The sequence below is a fragment of the Ciconia boyciana genome, chromosome 5 (assembly GCF_034638445.1).
Source record: "Ciconia boyciana chromosome 5, ASM3463844v1, whole genome shotgun sequence".
Classification (NCBI taxonomy): Eukaryota; Metazoa; Chordata; class Aves; order Ciconiiformes; family Ciconiidae; genus Ciconia; species Ciconia boyciana.
In genome coordinates, this window is record NC_132938.1 from 17112501 (window position 1) to 17131235 (window position 18735).

The following is an 18735-nucleotide window of genomic DNA, read 5'->3' on the forward strand; positions in this document are numbered from 1 at the left end:
AAATCCAATGTATTGATGCATGGAACATCACATTAACCATGCCTATGTGCAGTGTTCCTAAATTATCACCGGGGAGCTCTAAATCCATCACAGCATCTCAGCTGTAAGAGGATGGGGAGAGCGGTACCATACGTGGTAGGCGTGAACGGCAATTATCTAGCTTTCTATTTTTGGTGGTGTCGGAAGAGTTAAAGATTTATTTTCCACAGGAAGAACGAGCTAAAACAAACAGCAGTGACAGTAATTGCTCTGGCTTGTTTTATTTTTGTTGTCAGTGGTGGGTTTTTTATATGCCACCACTTTCATCAGCACTTAATTGCTGGCACAGAGCCTCAGCTGCCGAATTACCTGTCTCATTGCAATGTGAAGGGCTGTTACGTCGTTTGCCTTCCGAAGAAACTGTGGCCGTTCCAGAGTTAAGGCTGTGTTATTTTTGCTTAACACAGGTACTAAACTTCTCCGTCTTGTGTTAAATATAAATAAAAGATCAGGTTGTCCTTCAAACAACTGAGCACGCCGGTGAGAGAGAAGGCTGCCGACAGCAGGGAGCCTGCCGGCCCCAGAGCTGGTGAGAAGAGATTCTGAAGTGGCACAGGAGAACCAAGCAGAGTTTGTTGTAACTATGAAAGCTACCAGCTGAACTGAAAAACAAGCAGGAAGGATCCACCTACAAGCACAGTGGGCAAGGGGAGGGTGGTGTGTAAAGCTGTTCCGTTTTCTCTAAATAGAAGTCATCATAGAGAAGAGGTCTAGGTCAATGTTCTGGCCACAGCTTGCTTCTGCTGTGGCTCACTGGATCTCTCACGAGTACCTTGCCTGAGATTTTACCCTCCATACCTGAAGGGCTTCGTACAGTCGAGTGCCACTGCATCGCTGCAGAAGGCAGTGGGGACTGGCTGGGTGGATAATGCAGGCTGAGGTAGGACTGGCTGGATGGTCTCTCCACATCTCTCATTTTAACAGGTTCAGATGTCTCAGAGTTTCATCTCCTTTCCATCTGCTTTAGCTTCAGGTTCATGACACCCTGGTGCTGCAATTTACCCAGAGCTTGTGGACAGATAAAGAGGTAATAGGAATTTTATGTAAGTATATTTTCTGCTAGCCTGATTCAGATCAGGGACTTGAACCAGTCTGTTGAGGTTTTGATGAATGCTCTGATCACCCACTGTTTGCTCTTCAAAGATAGTAATTCCTTAGTTATTCCTTTCTATCTGAATTAAGACTGCTTGGTTCACTCAATTTCTTGTCTCCATGGCAAGTGGGAGACAAGAAAAGGGAAGTGGGGAGCTGCCCTTCACTCACCCAGCCAGAGGGTCTGGCCAACGTCTAATCCCCCTGCCCTGGGTGCCCTCCTGTGGACATGACACCACAAAGGGGAGAGTTTGGTAACTGCCCCGTTATCTCCAGGACATGAAATTATAGGGACAAGACATTACTAGGGTACACACAGCTTCCATGTGCTCTGGATCAGTTCACATCCCATGAATGTCGTTTCTAGAGCAGGAACCCTCAAGGTCTAGTTCCTGGCTTCAGATCATGCATCTCATTTTCTACTTTCTTTCCACTAAAAAGTTTCATCCTGCTGTATGGAACTTGACAGCAATGTTGGGAGATGCAAAACACAGATCATGTAGAATATTGTGTGGTCTGAGAAGGAAAAAAAAAAAGAGGTATTATAATTTAACTGTTGTGTTGGCAATGTTTTAGCAATAGCAGAGTGCCAGACTGTCAAACCAAGCCCCCATCCACACCCCGGTGAAGATGTGAGCCTGTACCCCAGCAAACTGACTGCTTGCCTCTGGGATGGAAAATATTTCAGTACTTTGCTTTGAAAATGTGCAGAGATGTTAACATTTAACCGGGAAGATGCGCATTATCTGCTGTAATGAACAAAGAGCACCCGTAGATGAGTCAAACGTGACATTTCGTCTGTGTTTCACAACTGTGTGAGGAAAGGATCACGGTGAACACCGTCCACCTCTCATGCAGGAGAATCACACAAACCCCAGAGAGGCCATTTGCTACATACGCTCTCGAAATAGGGCTTACAGCAACTTCAGCTAGTGTGTGGGCCTTCCACCGAGAACTGAATTTCACGCTTTAAGGTTAAATCTGGGTTAGCATGACACCGTCTGTCTAACGTACCCATTTTTCATGAGAACATGGTGCACGTTTGCCAACATTTTGAGCGCTGTGTAGAGTGACTGTATAGGGAGACCCATGAGAGAAAAGTGATTCTGGGAACTACAGCAGTTTTATACCATGTTCTTTAAAGCACGTGAATAGTACTTGCCTGAAATGTTACTTTCTTGTACAAGATAAGATTTTCTTTAAGCAGAATTCAAAATCAAACAACATTGCAATAATACTTTCAGGCAACTTCATGTCTATAAAGGTATCTTGGTAAAAATTGGAGTTAAATGAATATTGAAAGACAAAGATTGATAAATAGGCTGTCATTCACTATTTTTAAATAATTTAACATCCAATGATAAGAATAATCAGGCAAAATAAATGGTTGGAAGTCTGAAAATTCAGAGATAGTATCCCATGGTTAACTATGTCGTCTCCATTCCTAGTCACAGGTAGATCACGTTTGCAGTAACGGTTTCATTTAATTCCAGCTACCCCATCCGTCCTGCCCTTTGCCTGCCGGAGCTTTGCCATAGCTCCTCTTCCAGTCTGCTCTGGGAACTGAATGCACCCCAGCCTGGGCAGGGGCAGGGGCTTTTTGGTAAATCTGGTTGCACAGCCTGCTGACGTTGGGCTCAGACTTAGAGCATCTGGGAAATGAATCAGTTGACCCATTGGTCTTCTGGTCCCCAGCATGGGTGAGACCGTACGGGGCAGGTTGCTTTGATTCTGCTGGTTTGCTTCGTGGCTGGGGCAGGGCGAGGGCCAGGCTTTGGGAGCTGGGTGTGGGGGGCAGAAGGGGAGAAGTTTGGCAGCCTCTTGACTACTGGGACAAGTTGAGAAAGATATATTTTTCTTGTGTATACTGTTATAAATTCTGATTTATTCTATGAACTTATTTCTAAATGCAAGCCTCAGTATAAATGAAAACTTTCCTGTTGTGTTTAAAAGCCAAGTCATATCTACATCCCTGGAAGGCAAAGCCCAATGCCGGCATGATAACACGCAGACAGGTTGAACCAGTTTGGTGCAGCTGAACTTCTGAACCGGAGCTGGATCACATCCCAGCACTTTGAAGTGTAGAAGGAGGTAGCCGCTTGACTTTCCCCACTAGACCACATAAAAACACCCTCAAAGACAGTGTCTGGAGCCTGCTTAGGCCTGCAGGGCTGAACATGACAGAAGAGCTGTTTCCAGAAGCAGTAGCCGGGTGACAAGGCAGAGAGGAAAACCTACAGCCATGGTACAACGATGGGATCAGTAGGGATGACTGGAAGGCAGGGAAGTTTCAAGGATCTTTAGTACTGGTATCCAGAAAGTCTTCAATGCCTGTATTTGATGGGCAAGAGGGAGAAGAATGATTATGGCTTTGATGCACAGCATTGGTCCCTGCTGGCAAATCTCAGTAGAGGCAACAAGAGCACTTTGTGTGTACTTGCCTAAAATCAACTTTTCTAAATATCTGAAGAGGGTAAGTGGTGGAGGAGAGGCTGGCTCCAGGAACTGGCACGTGGAGATGCCTCTGTCACATCCTTCCTCACCATGCGCCAGCCCAGTCCCACCTGCGAATAGCTTGCATTGCCATGGCCGTAGCTGAGAAGTGTGTTTGCATCTGCTATCACTAAGGCTTGACCCAGTGCTGGGTTGGCCGGGGCATGGATGCAGATGGAGCAATTTACCCTGTGCTCTGTCTTTGGAGAGAACAGAAACGCCTCTGGCTGGAGAGGTACTCAGAGGTTTGGCTTTGAGCCCTCTGAAAGGGCCTTTGCTGCAGAAGGGTATTTAATGTCTGCTTTCTAGAATAAAAAGCTGAAGACTTTGAAGGCCTCTCCAGCTTCCCATGGTGAAGCCGTCGTTTAGGCTGCTTAGTGGCAAAGATTAGATTTGGGGTGTTCTCCAATAACCTCCTGCATCATCATTTACTCCCATTATTAATACTCCAACAGATTTCAATGACCTTTGCGAAAATAAAATCAGACTAGATTGACGTATTTGCTTTAGAAGATGCTAATCAATATCTATTTTGTTAGCCAATATGGTTATGTCTCCTGTTATTGTGATTTATTTAATTTTTGTTGACCAAAGGTGGTTGAATGGGTGATAACAGTACTGAAAGTGGCAAGGGTTAATAAATTCAGATGAGGTTGTCATCTTATTACCAGAGTGCAGGAAGTGAAGCACAGCCATTTAATTAACCTAGTCGCAATGAATTTCATGCAGCACGCAGTTAACACTTCATCTATTAAAACTGTGAAGCAGATGGTAGTGAGCAGTTTTGTCTGCCATAAGTAGGGTACCAATTTAAATTACTTGCTGCACAGGATTTTATAGGACAAAATTATCTAGATGTTAAATGGTGAGATATTTAATAATCTCTTTCTTTTAAGTCATGCATATATCAGACTCTTGGTCCAATAGTAGAAAACTAAATTATTTCCATGCAATCCCCAAAATGGAGAGCTAAAAAAAAAAAGACAAAACTTTGATGAATCGGCATTTCTTCAAACTCCAAGGCCTTCAGTCATCGTCTGTGCTGGAGAATATATACCCCATTATAAAGTTCTACCCTACTTTCTCTATCTGCCTGAGAGATTTTTGTTATTCACAAAAATGGATAATCCTCGTTGACTATTAAAAGGCCACATTTCTCAATCAGCCGGTAGTTTCTCTCTTGCTCTTGAAAAAAGATTGTGATAAATATTACCAAATTTAACATTTTCCTTTTCATTTCCCACAGTTAGGGAGAGTTATGTGAGCACATGACTGCACATACGGGCAAGGGGGCTGTATATCAAAGGTGCTGTGGGCCTGAAACTGAGTAGCCGCTTTGCTTCCCTGTGTCTTGTCCTAGGGGGTGGAATGTAAACTTTAAAAAAAACCCCCACAAGTGTGCAATATGGCTTCACATGCACATAACAATTTAGACACTTCTAGAACTTGCTAGCTCTTGAAAATATTACGTGCACAAAAGTGCTGTCCTCATATAAAATACAAGGCAGAGATGCTAGGAAGAAGCAAAGAGGCTCTCCTAAAATCATGGTTGCCTCAGGACTGCGTGAAACCCCTTTTTCAGCAGAGAAGTAAATGTTTGTTTGAAATCAGAGCAGAATCCCAGGAAGAAAAGGAAAGCCTGAGCCAGCAAAGCAAGTAGGTCGCTGCACCCCCAGGAGCGTGCGGCTCCCACAGTCCCAGGCAAGGGCAGAAAATTGTCTTTCCACTCCTTCAGAGAAAAGAAATCTGACAGAGCAGCCTCCTTCGGCACTCTCCTTCTCCCTGTGAAGACAGAGGCTTGACAACAAGGCTCTGCTGCTGGTGAATAAGGTTCATTAAGCCCACAGAAAGCTAGAGGGTGTGCATTCATTTGTTTGAATGACTCTTGGAGACTCCTTTATTTGAATGACTTTTTCCTTAGAGAGGCAGAAGGCAACTGTGTCTTTTGTCACCTCCTCTGATTGCTCTGTCCACTGAACCGCTAGCAATAGCTATCAGAAAGTCTCCAGAGATTCGAGGCATCACAATCCATGACAAAGGACATAAATTGCTCTTTTCACAGATGACATCCCGCTTTATCTCAGTAAAACACAAATCTCTGTTCAATGCCTGAAGAAGTCCTGGAGCATTACTTCACTGGAGAAAGGCTTCATGTAAATATGACTAAATCAGAGGTGATCCTTACACAATCTTCCAGTGAGATTTTTTTCATTCACTGTGCTATTGACCCCCAGGGGAATTCAACTATTTATTGGTACCAGCCCCACCCTCCTTAAGCAAACTGCCACAGTCCTTTTTTAGCCCTTCATATCAAGGTCAAGAAGGGCTTCATTTTCTATTGTACGTAGTAGAACAGGTTTGGTTTGGCTGATGAATCAAGATGAATCATATGTACGGTCCCAAGCAATAAGTAACATGCAAAAAAGACCAAGAATCAATTTTCTGAGGCTCAGAAAAACCAAAAGCAAAATGAAGGCAAAATTTTATTAGCAGGCAGTTTTACCTGCTCTCTTGGGGAGGGCATGCAGAGCTCCCAGCACCAGCCCCTCCGCCCGAGGAGCCGTGGGAGCATTTGCCTACTCTTCATCCTTCACGGGTGGTTTGTGACAAAGGCATACAGACTTCCTGAGGAGTACAAGCAGATCTAGATACCATCCCATCACTTCTGGGAAAAGGACAATCACATTACCTTTGTGCAGCCACACTCACCTCCAAGCTCGGACAGATCACCACAGCAGCAGGACACGATGCTTAAAAGATGGGAAGGAGAGGACTGAGGAGCAGAACATGGTCTTTTTTCAAGACCGTAACCAAATAAACTTTGAACAGGTCAAAACCAAATTTTATTCAGTTTCCATTCAAACATACTATGAGCTATTTCCTCCCTAGCCATTGCTGCTGAAGAGAAATGGACAGCCAGCCAGGTGGAGGAGACTGTCCAAAGTCACAGGAGCTACCACTGCTGCAGGTGGGATCTCTGCCCTTCTTCACTCAGAAGAAAAAAAAAAAAGGCATGTTAATACCACCAGTTTGAGAGTGGCAGCTTTTAAGCTGCTATAATTTACCGTCACTCCATGGATAGCAAAGCACATCGATATCCACAGCCTGACAATTTCCTCCTTTTCTTTAAACATCATTAACAGGGTTTCCTCTGAAAATAAACACTTTAAAACTTGGAAGATGCCACTGAAAGACTGTGAAACAGATTAAAAGATTGATAGGATATTGATGGATATAGATTGGATATTGATATCGATACTGATAGGATATTGACATTGATATTGATATTGATATTGATATTGATATTGATATTGATATTGATTGGCTATTGATGCATTTGTTAAGATGGGCCAATATTATTGGTCAATCTGAGATGCTGAGGCATTTCAAGGCAAAGTGACCAGCCTGGGCCAACTCAAGAGGTCAAAGTCAGGCCCAGAAACAAACCCTGTCTCCTGACTGCCAAGTCAGTGCTTTATCAACAAAGTGCATTGCTCTTCAGTATATTCATTTATAATGCAGATTAGGTGGATGAGAGGGAAATTTAATCATTTAGAATGACTAATAACTATGCTAATGTGTTCAGATAAAATAAGCATTCACATATGCTGAAAGCCTTTATAGTGTAATAAACTTCTGTTATCTTTTGAGGCGTGTGGTACTTTGATTTTCATATACCAACTCCTCTTTATTTCAAGTGCAATAAAACCATATTTTTTAAAAAGATTGCAAAGCTCGAGACTGCTGAACCTCATATCAGTAGTGCTTGTGTGAAGTGCTGACAAACTACTCCAAATAGTGGGCTCAGGAGCTTGGGGTTTCTTTGGTTGGTTGGGGTTTTTTACTCTCTGACAAAATGTGTCAAACCAGTTTGAAGACTTAGACTTCAGAAATGGCAGAGCTTTGAGGATATTGATTTCAGTGGGTCTGAGGCTTTGTGTGTACAGAAACACTAATCCCCTTGGAAGTTACTTTTATTTTTCTGCATATGACCAAACACCTGCTTTGATCCCCTATCTAAATTCCTGTTCTTCTTCCCCATAACACAGACACATTTATACAACATTTTAACCAATTTTTTTTCTCTGCTGTTGCAGACACCATTGCTAAAGCCATGCCAGTGATCTCTGCCATCACGTGTGACACTTGCAGCCTTACCTCTGGCTGCAGTTCCTTTGCTACATCCTTCCCACTGCAGCCACAGAACCCAAAGTTACAGCTCCTGAGGTGCAGATCAGGCTGAATGTTTTAGGAAGCAGATCGTTTTTGTCTGAAAATATCTCCAAGTGATGCTGCCACTGGTACAGGAGACCAGCCCTGGAGCCCAGCAGCCTGCTCCATCATGGCACAGCCTTGCCTTCCTCGGGGAAAAGTGTGATGCTGCTCTTTACTCTTATGCTGCCGCTGCACCGTGTTGTTCTCCTGTATGGAGCACTTCAAAAGCAGAAAAGTAAGTGAGAAATCATGGGAGAAAATAATCTCAGAGGGATACAAAAAAAGAACCTAGCATTCGCTATTAATTTCAACCTGCGCTGAAAAAAATTCAAGTCAGTTTGGAGAAAATCAACTGTCTTTAAAAAAAAAGGAAATAAATGCAGTAATATTATTTATCTAATCATTTTCCCTTAAGAAGAATGAAATATCAAAAATGCCCAGTCTGTAAAAGGAAAGAATCACCTGACAGGCGGCAATAAATGACCAGATATTAAAAACATCATCAAGATGTTTTTAGATAGAAGGTCTTGGGGCTTGGCTTTCCCTTTCAATAAGACAATGAAGGACAACTAAAATAAAAAAGCATAAAGCAACAGTGACTCATTCTGGCTGAAAGCACAAGCTTCACCAAAAACATTAAAACAGGAATGTGCCCTAAAATAGGAAACGGGGCCTCTCTACCCAGTTGACTTTTGTGAATGAGCGCAGAGAGCTCTATAAAGGGACGGCTGCCAGCACAGGAAAGGCACAAATGCTGCGGAGGACATCTTCAGGGAAAAATTAGAAGACGAGTCTCCTGAAGCTGAGGTAGAAAATAGAAGGAAGGCTGACTGGGAAAGTGCAGATCTTAGACAGTTTGTCAGGCAAAATTGCCTACCTGTTCCCATCTCTGTGGTGATGCACAGGTTATATTTGGTACTTGAAATTTTGTCATTCACACTCCACTAAGTATTTGCCTGTGAGAACCTGTATTTAAATCGCAAGGTTAATCAGTCATGCTGGAAAGCAGTGCTACAGAATGGAGATGAAGTGGCTGACATGTTCAAGTCTGTCTTTAAATACTCACTGTTGGTATTTTCTAAGCTAACCTTAAAATCCAGATTCCATTGGCTGTATTCTTTATGCAGAAGACCTATGGAAAATAAAAGGTGATAGGAGGATTTTCAGTGTTTAACATTTTCCTGCAATCATGAAAATAGCCAGGAGGGAAGACGGCACCCGCAGGCAGAGGTGAAGCTGCCGCAGGACCCGGGCGTGCAGAAGCAGCCCGTCCCGGTATGCCATGCTGGATGCTGAGGGGTGGTTAAAAGCTTTACAGCAGACAACTGGGTTACGTTTCTCACCCTGGCACAGGCTCGCTGGACCAGTGTAGATAACAGTCCTCATCGGCTTTCTCCAGCTCCTTAGCAGAAATGTCATAAATACGTGCAAGGTATGAGTATTTAGGAGGAACATTTCCTTATCTTTAATTAAGAATGTTACAGATGGGGTTTTTTTTTCTTTTTGCAAGGTAAGTAGAGTAGTAGATTTTTCCAGCCTAACCTTTTATAGGCCAGGCATGTGATAATGTGGTGAGAGCCATGAGAGGCATTTCAATTACCTCTTTTGAGGCCTTTTTATGCTTATTTTAGTTTCAATAGAATTGGGTCTGTTCCATATGTCCTGATTCACTACAGGATGCTTTTCTTGTCGGAGGAGTGGCTCTGTTTGATCAAGATGGTACTGACCTCATTTGTGAAATCAAGTATCAACTCCGTGTATGGGGAAGTGTGTGCCCAGCACAGCTTCTAACAAAAAACCTTTAAAAAGAACAGTTTTATACAGGTTCTATTAAAAGTAAGCCAGGAAAAAAACCCAAACCTTATGTAATGTCCTATCACATAGACATTTGGTCTTCCATTCACCTGATTAAAATTTTAATCTGAAAAAACTCTCATCTGAAATAAGAGCACTATTGTATTTTTAACAGTCTTAGGCTTCTGTCGATGTGAGAATACAAGGTGCTGAAATTGTAATAGTAAGACTGGATAGCTCTTGTTATTATCTCCGTGAGTGAGAAAAAATGGATGTTACTATTATCTGCATGTTACTATTCCCTATTCACAGATAGTGAAACAGAGGGAGAAGTTTTGCTCCATCATAACTGACTAGAGATTATCAAGGTGTATACACTATGTGAACAACTCAGCCCTTCTTTATTTTAACAGCTGTAATGTTTGCAAAGGTATGCCTTGAATGATAAAAAAAAGTGAAAGATATATCTGAGGCATCCTCAATAAAGAGCTGTAAAAATGATGGCTAGACTACAACCTATGACTATATTTAGATATATGTCTCCCTGAAGAATGCAATCACCAGGGTAAAATATTAATGGTTGGTTTATGGCAGTGCTATTTCCCTTTTACTTTCTCATTCATGTGCATGCAGAATAGAGCAAACAAGCATCTGGGCGAATAGGGTTGGGGACAGGCTCAGGAGAGGACTCTGTGTCCAGGTAGGTACCAGGGTAGGGGCTCAGTGAGGGGGTGTAACCCACTGTCCCTGCTCAAGGAAACTTTGGGAGAAGTCACTCACCCTCTGTGGCCCAAGGCCAGCCCACACCAGCAGTAGAGAGCCACACAGATTAAACTAAATCTTTTCACTGGGCTTTTTCACCTGGAGAAATTGCAGTGGAAGTCAACTGGCACTTGCCTGAGAAAGCTCTTCTGAGGGATGCACAGATTTGTGCCCATCTACCCCCAGACCTGATGTCGGGTGAACAACACGTGCATCTCTACTGCCTGAATCAGCCCCTGAAAAAAAATCACAACATAACTTCAGCCAACGTACAGCCACCAGCAGAACGTGCCAGAGTGGACACACTTGAGCAACGCAGCAATGTCGGCAGCTGTGGGCTGTGGGCTGCTGCCCGTGGCTCCTGCCAACGTGTGGTCCCAGCGCGGCCAAGTAGACGTGTGCCCGGGTGGTGCAGCCTCGCAGCAGCTGTGATCCGGCAAAAAGTCCAAGGGAAAAACTTTCTGGCATGGACAGGCAGACTCTGTCTAGCCTGCAGCAATGAACATGGGAGTTAGCTGGTAGGAAAAAGTGAGCAGCAGCACTTTTTTGGATCAGTAGCTGGAAACAGAGAGGCCACGTGGGCTGTTTCTCAGCTTGAGCATCCTATCTGAACTCTGCTTTAAAACAGGGAAAATATGAAGCATGCCTAAAATCTGCCAAATGGTGCAGAAGACTTCCCAAAATAAGTATACAGGGAGGAGATATTCATAGAGTCATCCACTCTCATGCTTTGGGAGGCTGTGTGCTCACCAAGTGGGTCTAGGAAGGATTTCTCATGGTGCAGCATTGCATATACAGTAAAGATCAAGAGGGCATTTACATTCTTGTGCAAAGCATCCAGGTTTGACCATTGTTAGAGACAATATAATGCCCTAGTACGGATGTGCGCCTGTGGCACACTCTGCTATGGCAATTTCTGCTACGAAGAATTTCCAGGAATATGGGGAGTTGTGTTAATATTGGAGCTATGGCAGCAATAGCCATGGCAATAGCTCCTCCGAGTTGCTTGTCCCAGCTGTTAAAGAGAGGGACTGAAGATGCTTTCTGCCTTGTTTTCTGTTGCTGTTTTTAAATGTAGGAGATGCACATGATTGAAGTGTCTAGAACCTGTGTTCATATTTCAAGTGTCATATTTTAACCTCGGGGGGTGTGTGAAAGAGAGAGAGACAGGCAGAATGGATTAGTTTCTGAATTAGTGTTTGTAACAGTCCTACAAACACTTAGACAAATTCATAGTCAAAACGATAGTGTCAATGCTTCATTTAAAAGCCTCTTTAAGGAGTTTCATTGTTGGTGTTGAAAATCTAATCTTTAAAAGAGCCAATGTCTAAAAGTTTGGCTTACTTCTCAAATGTGTCAACTGATATTTTCCTTCATTTGACCTATTTATTTATCTTAAAACATTTATAATCTGTTAGGGGGACATCCATAGCTAAATGTCCAATTTGGTTTGTTTGTTTTTTAAATCTGCCGTTCCGTTGCCAAGAAATTAAACAAACAGATGCCACTCTTTTTGAGGGGCTCCATTAAATACAATGTCTCACGCACCATCTGCTGGATCTGCAGCAGCAATTAACAGCTACATGCTATTCCCAGAGCAGAGCTGACAGCAATTGATGGTGCCGGGATACTGGCAATTTCTCCTTCCCGCTCCTCACCCTCTCTCTTCCAAATACCTATAATGCAATATTTCTGCATAAAGGACTGGATCTTCTGAGAAAAAAAAGGAACGAGGTATGCCTTGTTCTTCAAATTGTGATGAATGAAAGGCCTTTCTAGGCATTACACTTTTTAAACAAAGAGCATGTTCAGTGATAACGACTGAGCCGACAGATGCAAAGGCAACGCGAGCAAACTTGGTCCTGCATCTTTTGGGCCGGGTCTCCTCCATAACGGTGTGCAGCTTCTCTGAGGAGCCGGGGCTTGGGGCTGCACACAGACTCTTTGCTTCTGCATTACTGGTTTAAACCCACTTGGGTGAGAAGCCACTGAAAATTGCTACCTCTGTTTGATATCAAGCTTGAAATACCTGGGGAGGCTCAGCCTAGTGAGCAATGATGATTCACGAGTGCCGGGCGTGATTCATGTCCATTGTCTGACAGCCAGGTAAATGGCTTTGTACCAGTAAAATCTCTTGGAGATTGAGTCTTTCATTGGCAAGTGTCCCTCTTCTTCATGGGATAACATGGAGTGCATGGGTTCACTTTATTGACTGGGGTGTCAGCCTTCAGCCTACAGCCCAGCCCTTTCTGTTATCTGAGCAGATTGATGACTTACCCTGGGAAAGAAGAGCTTCCCTGGCCTTTTCTTCAGTGTGTGTGGTGATGGCACCGTGGCTTCTCCGGGACTATAGGGCCTGACTGTTAGTTATGCTCTGCCTGGCAGAAGTGGGGGCTTCAGGGGGCTTCTTAGGGCACCAGAGGACTCTTTAATGCACTAAAATGCAACTAAAAACATCTGTGTACCTGATGCTTCAGGTTTCCTTTCTCATCGACACAGAAAGTCAGCTTGCAAATAGACTAGCTTGCTTACTCCCATAGCTTCTGATACCCCTCCACACATCCTCACAGCTCTCCAGCATCCAGGTCTTCCTTAAAGACCATGAGCTTCCTCCCAAGGGTATATTTATACAGTATTATCTGAAAGAAATGCTCAATGCCGCAATGGTGTATTGCTTTATTTTCAACAAGTTGTTTGCATTGCTGCATCGGCGGAAGGATTTCTTTGCCTCAGTTTGTCAGGCTTGTAGCCTGTCCTCAATACAACTGATTTCTTCTCTGAGGCATGTAAGAAGTAAAGGGATCTCAGGGTTTAACATGTCAGATGCTCAGCCTGGCCACAGTATCAGGATAGGCAGGTGTACATTATTTTGGAAATTAAAATTTCCATCCTGACAATAAATCTGTATAGTAATTATCCTTATTGCCCTGTATGGTGACCATCTGTAAAGGCAGTCTGAACTTAAAAAGGGCGTCTCATAAATCAGGTGCGATTTAAAATCTTCTTCCAGTAGTTTGTAAATCTGCCCAGGATTTAGGGATTAATTGAAGAGCAGACAGCTTAATACATTAACCTTTCACCTCTGTGGGCCTGGGTTCAAAAGCTAACTTAGGTCAAGATGTAAAAAATTAGGCTGGTGATTTTGTCTTAGTTGTTACGAGTGCTGGGGTTCAGGAGAGCCTGGTTAGTACTGCTCGCAGCGCCCAGTTCTCTCAGTGAGGGTTTGCTTTGAGAGTTGCATGTGTCTTGTCTGCTGCTGGTGCTCTAGTACAAGGTTACTAATTTAAGAATAAAGTCAGGTGCCTGAGGAGACTTGTTAGTAGAATATGGTGGCTGTAGGAGAAGTCAGGAAGCATCAAGGACGGCCGTAAGTAGTTTCTCTCCTAAAATCGAGCCAGGTCATTGAAGGAATTGCAGGGATGTTGGGACAAACGAGGATGGGAGGGGACACCCCCGTCAGCCCTTCTGCAGCCTTGCCCAGGCTGGTGGACGGCCTCGCTCATTGTCGCTCCCTATGGTGCCACCCCACCGCTGACTGCGCCCTCCTCCCAGGGCTTGCCAAAAAAGCAACGTTGCAAGGAGGCCGGCAAGAGAAGCTGGGGTCAGCAAGCGTTCCGTAATTTCTTTGTCTGTGTCTGAGCACAATAAAATGCAGCAGCATGCAGCAACGTGGACCATCCCTCTCCTGGTTTCCTTTGGCTTGTGGAGGATGGGGACGCTGCAGAGGTCCTTGATGCACCCTCAGCTGCGTGACGCAGGGTATTTTGTCACTTGGCAGTGACCCTCGGCAGCCTGTCCTCGCTGACTGGGAGCCAAGGTCTGTTTTACAGGAATGCTCCGTTGCTGAAGGTGAAAATGTAGCCAGCGTCCATAACGGTGGCGGAGTAGCCCCTCCGTGCCTGGCCGATGGTGGCTGCCCCTTACCCATGGCCCCAGGTTGTCGGCAGCTCATTTGCGGGTGGCTTAGCACCGACTGCTGGTGGCAAAACACAGAGTGGTCTGCACCCGTGTCAAGGCTGGGGAAAGGGATTGAGCAATGCAAGTGTCTGCAGCAGACGTCTCTCTGGGGAGCTAAACATGCTCTGAATCCCTATTAAATAGCGTTGAATTGGGAAGTCACTTGATGGGACTGACCCTCTCCGTCAGCGTACAAGTACCCTGCGTAGATTTATGTTCCTCACACCCTTCAGACCACCCTTGAGAAATACCCATGCAAAAATAAAAATTACCCGTGACCCCTGTCTTTGACTTTTTGACCTCTCCCTTTCCCCCGCGCATGCCCTGTCTGCCCGGGATTTGCCAGCTGACTAACGAGATCGGGTGAGATCTCTGCTCTGAAAGGACATTTGAAAATAATGTGATTTTCCGGAACCCACAAACATACACACAAAACCTACATTTCCCGTGTTGGGTTGTTTTTTTTGGTCCACTTGGAACAAATGTTGTTCTGGGGGTTTTTAACCTTACAAAAACGCATTCGTTACTGATGCGGGTCAGAGGTGAGATGAAAAACACACTGTGAAATCCAGTGATAGAAAGCTTAATAATTTATTTTCTTGCCTGGGATCTTTTCACTTGTTCCAGCTGGTTCAAAAGCACTTGGAACGTATCAACAAAGACTCCATGACTGAAAACAAACCTTTGCCAGCAGCAGAACGAGACCGACAGAAACAGGACAATAGTCTTCCATGCCACAAAAATGCTACTAAGCAGCATATAGTTTCATGTGTGCTTCCGCTTCCCCCCACCCTGATTAAATTATGAAATACTATTTACTAGCAAACATTATAGTTCACTTTTTAAGGGAATTAATATGATTAAAGGGTTGGTTGCAAAGCGATGATTGAAGTTCCAACTATTAAAATGCACATCAGTGTGCAGGGAAAATAAAAAGGCACTGAAATTCTTTTCAAACCCAAGCACCAGGTGCGTTAATTACATTTCATTGCATGTTGGTTTATTACTGCGGTCACTTGTGCCTTATGATCTGCATTAACACCTGCGTTCTATGGATATCTTGGTATTTCACTAAACAAGATGAATATTGGCCAGATGGTGACTCCAGTAGGAAGCATTTCACGTAGATTTTCCTGCTCTGCACAGTTGCCTGTAAAGGAATCCTGAATGTCATACTACACCAAAGCAAACCCAAAAGGCACAGCACTAAATCTGAGATCAACTGCCTTGACAGTATATTCAGAAAGGATCAGATGACAGCCAGATCCAGGCCTTGTAACGTGGATCTTGCTAATAAATCTCCTGCATGTAGCACAACGGCATCATTTGTACCAACATTTCACCCTGTGGGGTGACCCTGCCCGGTGCGGAGACACAATTCCACGTAAAACTGGGTCAGCTCAGGTCTGAAACACGTAGCATGGATGACTTGGTGGTTTTTGGTGTTTTTTTTTCCTCCAGGCTGCAAACATGACCTTTCTTCCATCGTACAGGTTAGTTAATGTACAACAGGCATCCAGCCCCGGGGAACTGCCACGACAATGAGTCAGGACCTAAGCCCAACCACGCCTGGCACCTTACCCTTTGACCAAAGCAGGGTGCACTTCAGGAGAGGTGGGATGGGACACAGATCTCACTGCCCTGTTACTGGCACCGTCTGGCTCTGGTCTAACACGTCAGAAGTTACTTGCTGACCTGCACAAGAAAAGAGCAACAAATCTCAAATTTCATGCTGGCATGGTATTACGCTGTTAAAAACTTGGACAAACCTTCCAAACCGTGCAATTAACACCTACCTCAAACCCACATCAACTAGAAAACACAGCATCCTTCCAGGGCACTCTCCAGTGCCCCGTGAGCTTTGCTGCCCTTATTTGCTGTTGTTGCAGGACGAGGAGAAGGTTTTGCCCGCATGAGTGAGATTTTTACTGGGGACATCCATGTTCATGGCTTCTTTTTGTAGTCCTTCACTTGCAAATGTGGGTCAAGCACTATGTGACCATAGCAATTAGAGTGTCAATACAAATTGTCATACAAACACAAGCATTGAGTTTTGATGGTCTCCATGGTTTTGCAGTGCCCTTGCCTCCCTCTGGGCGCATTGGGAGGAGCTCAGGGGGTGCAGCCAGTGCTTGACAGCTCCCTCCTCTGCCCGCTCTGCCAGGACCAAGCTATGCCGCCTGCCAGTGCCAGGAGCCTTGTCTTCCTCTGCGGGGGCTGGCGGACACCTTTCCCACCTCAAGGCAGGTAAAGGTGGGATGCTCTGAGTGTGCTCCTCACAGAGCGTGGTCCCTGGGCTGTCCCTGCTGTACCTCTGGGAGAGGCCAAGCTGGCACCAGGGGACTAAGCGGAAAAAATGCAGCAGGATGGCCAGCAGACCAACAGTCGGCAGACTGGGGCATGGAAGCGGGCACATCATTTTGGAAATCAGTCTTGCCCTGAGGGCAGAACATCGGCAATGCCTGATAGTTGGCCTTCTGAGCACTGTCCTTGACGAAGTGGGTACAGGCTCAAAAAAAAAACCCCAAACTAGACACAGTCTGCAAGTCAACACTCTGATGCGTACAAACAAAAGCAGAAAGTGAAGTACGGGGCTGCCCAGCTGCTGAGCTCAGCCCCATGCTCAGCACAGGTGCAGAGCACCACAGACCCGGCCGGGTGCTGAGCCGGCTGCGGGCAGCCAGGTCTTCACCCTGCTGGCATGCGGGGATGACCGTGGAGCTGGCTGCCGTCCCCTCCAACAGGCGAGCTCCTCGGGTCGATGACCCCATTGTTCCCCATAGAGGCACGCAGCACCGGATCCAATCTACGAAAACAAGAAGCCAAAAAAACCCCGAATTAACTCTCCCACCTTTCCCCCGGGCACACTTCCCCCTGAGCTGCCATTTTATAGAAGACCAATATCTCACTCTTGGACGAGTGTAGGCAAATCCTATTACAAGTTGAGATTAACCATCAGTCAGATAACTCACCAGTGCAGAGATCAAATATAAAAGATGTATGTTCTGTGTCATCTGTTTAGCAACCTTAAATTAGCTCACACGGGTGGATGGTGCTGGCCAAATGGCAGAACATGTGCTGCAAATGGCAATCAGAGTCAAAGCAGAATCCTGTGGGATACTCCCAGCAATTTTAAAGCAGCTATCTTATTACCTAAGCAATTTTCAGGGACAAGCAGAATTCAGACCCAGCCGACAATGCTCTGCAGTCCCACCTTGGTGAAACTACTTCATTATTATTTCAGTAGTGCCTGGAGAGCTCTATCTGCTGCCCCAGTTTCTCTGCAAAACCCCTCCCAACAACCCACAATAAAAGACATCTCCTGCGAGGACGGGCTTACGGTTTAATTTAAGACGAGGCACAGCAAGTGGAAGTAACAAACAACCAGAGAGACTAGAACGGAGAGGGTTGATGGAAATGGTGAAAAGCACTTGTCCCTGGAGTCCCTGTATGTGTACACATACATACTACATACAGATTAATGTGTGCACAGAGATTTCAGAAGTCCCTTAACCTGAATATAAGACATCCAGAAATAATTGATAAAAGAAACGCACGCATGGGGTGGAGGGCTAGAGGATGGGAGAGACCTGCCTTGCTCTCTGCCGAGGAAGCAACATACACGGGTGGGTTTGACTCGGCTTTTTTTCATACCATGCGCAGCTTTGGGGTCTGTAGGCAGTTGTTTTACCAAGTCACATACCTGAGTGAAAACTCTCTTGTTTCTCAGTATACATAGTATATACGTTTGACCTCATGGCCTTGGTCTGGGGAGCAGGAGAAATAGGAGGACTCTGCAAAGTAGCCCTGATAGGGGCTTCAGGTGAGCGGCACATGAAAGCCGGGCACGGAGCCCACTGCAATGCCACTGAGAGGGACGTGCATCGTCCTGCCAGCCACACAGGGGTCCTCAGGCCCTCGGCAAACCCTCCTCGGCAGGGCCTGCTGGGGAACGCCCTTGGGAGGAGAGGGAAACCATTAAGGCCGTATGTGGACTTCCAGCTGGAACAAAGTGTGAGGGAGTTGTCTCGCAGCCATGTGCTCTTTGCTGCCTGGGGCATGACTGCAACCGAGCCACGAAGCAAACCGGACGACAGCAAAATTCACCCCAAAGGGATCTGTTTGTTTGTGTATTGTTTAAAATGTAATGTTTCTTTTAAGTCTTGCTGAACAACTGCTGCACTGCCTTACTACTTGTAGAGCCCCCAACCAGTTCCTGGCTTCAGCAAGCCTTACCCATGCGTGTGGGCGAGGAGGTTCAGCCTGGCAAGCCCACAGGGGAATCAGCACATCCCTGTCCTCTCCTGGGGTGTAAAGAGGTGTGTGGGGGGGTGGTGTTAGGCCATTTTTTAACTTTTCCTAAGGGAAACTAGGTGCACTGAG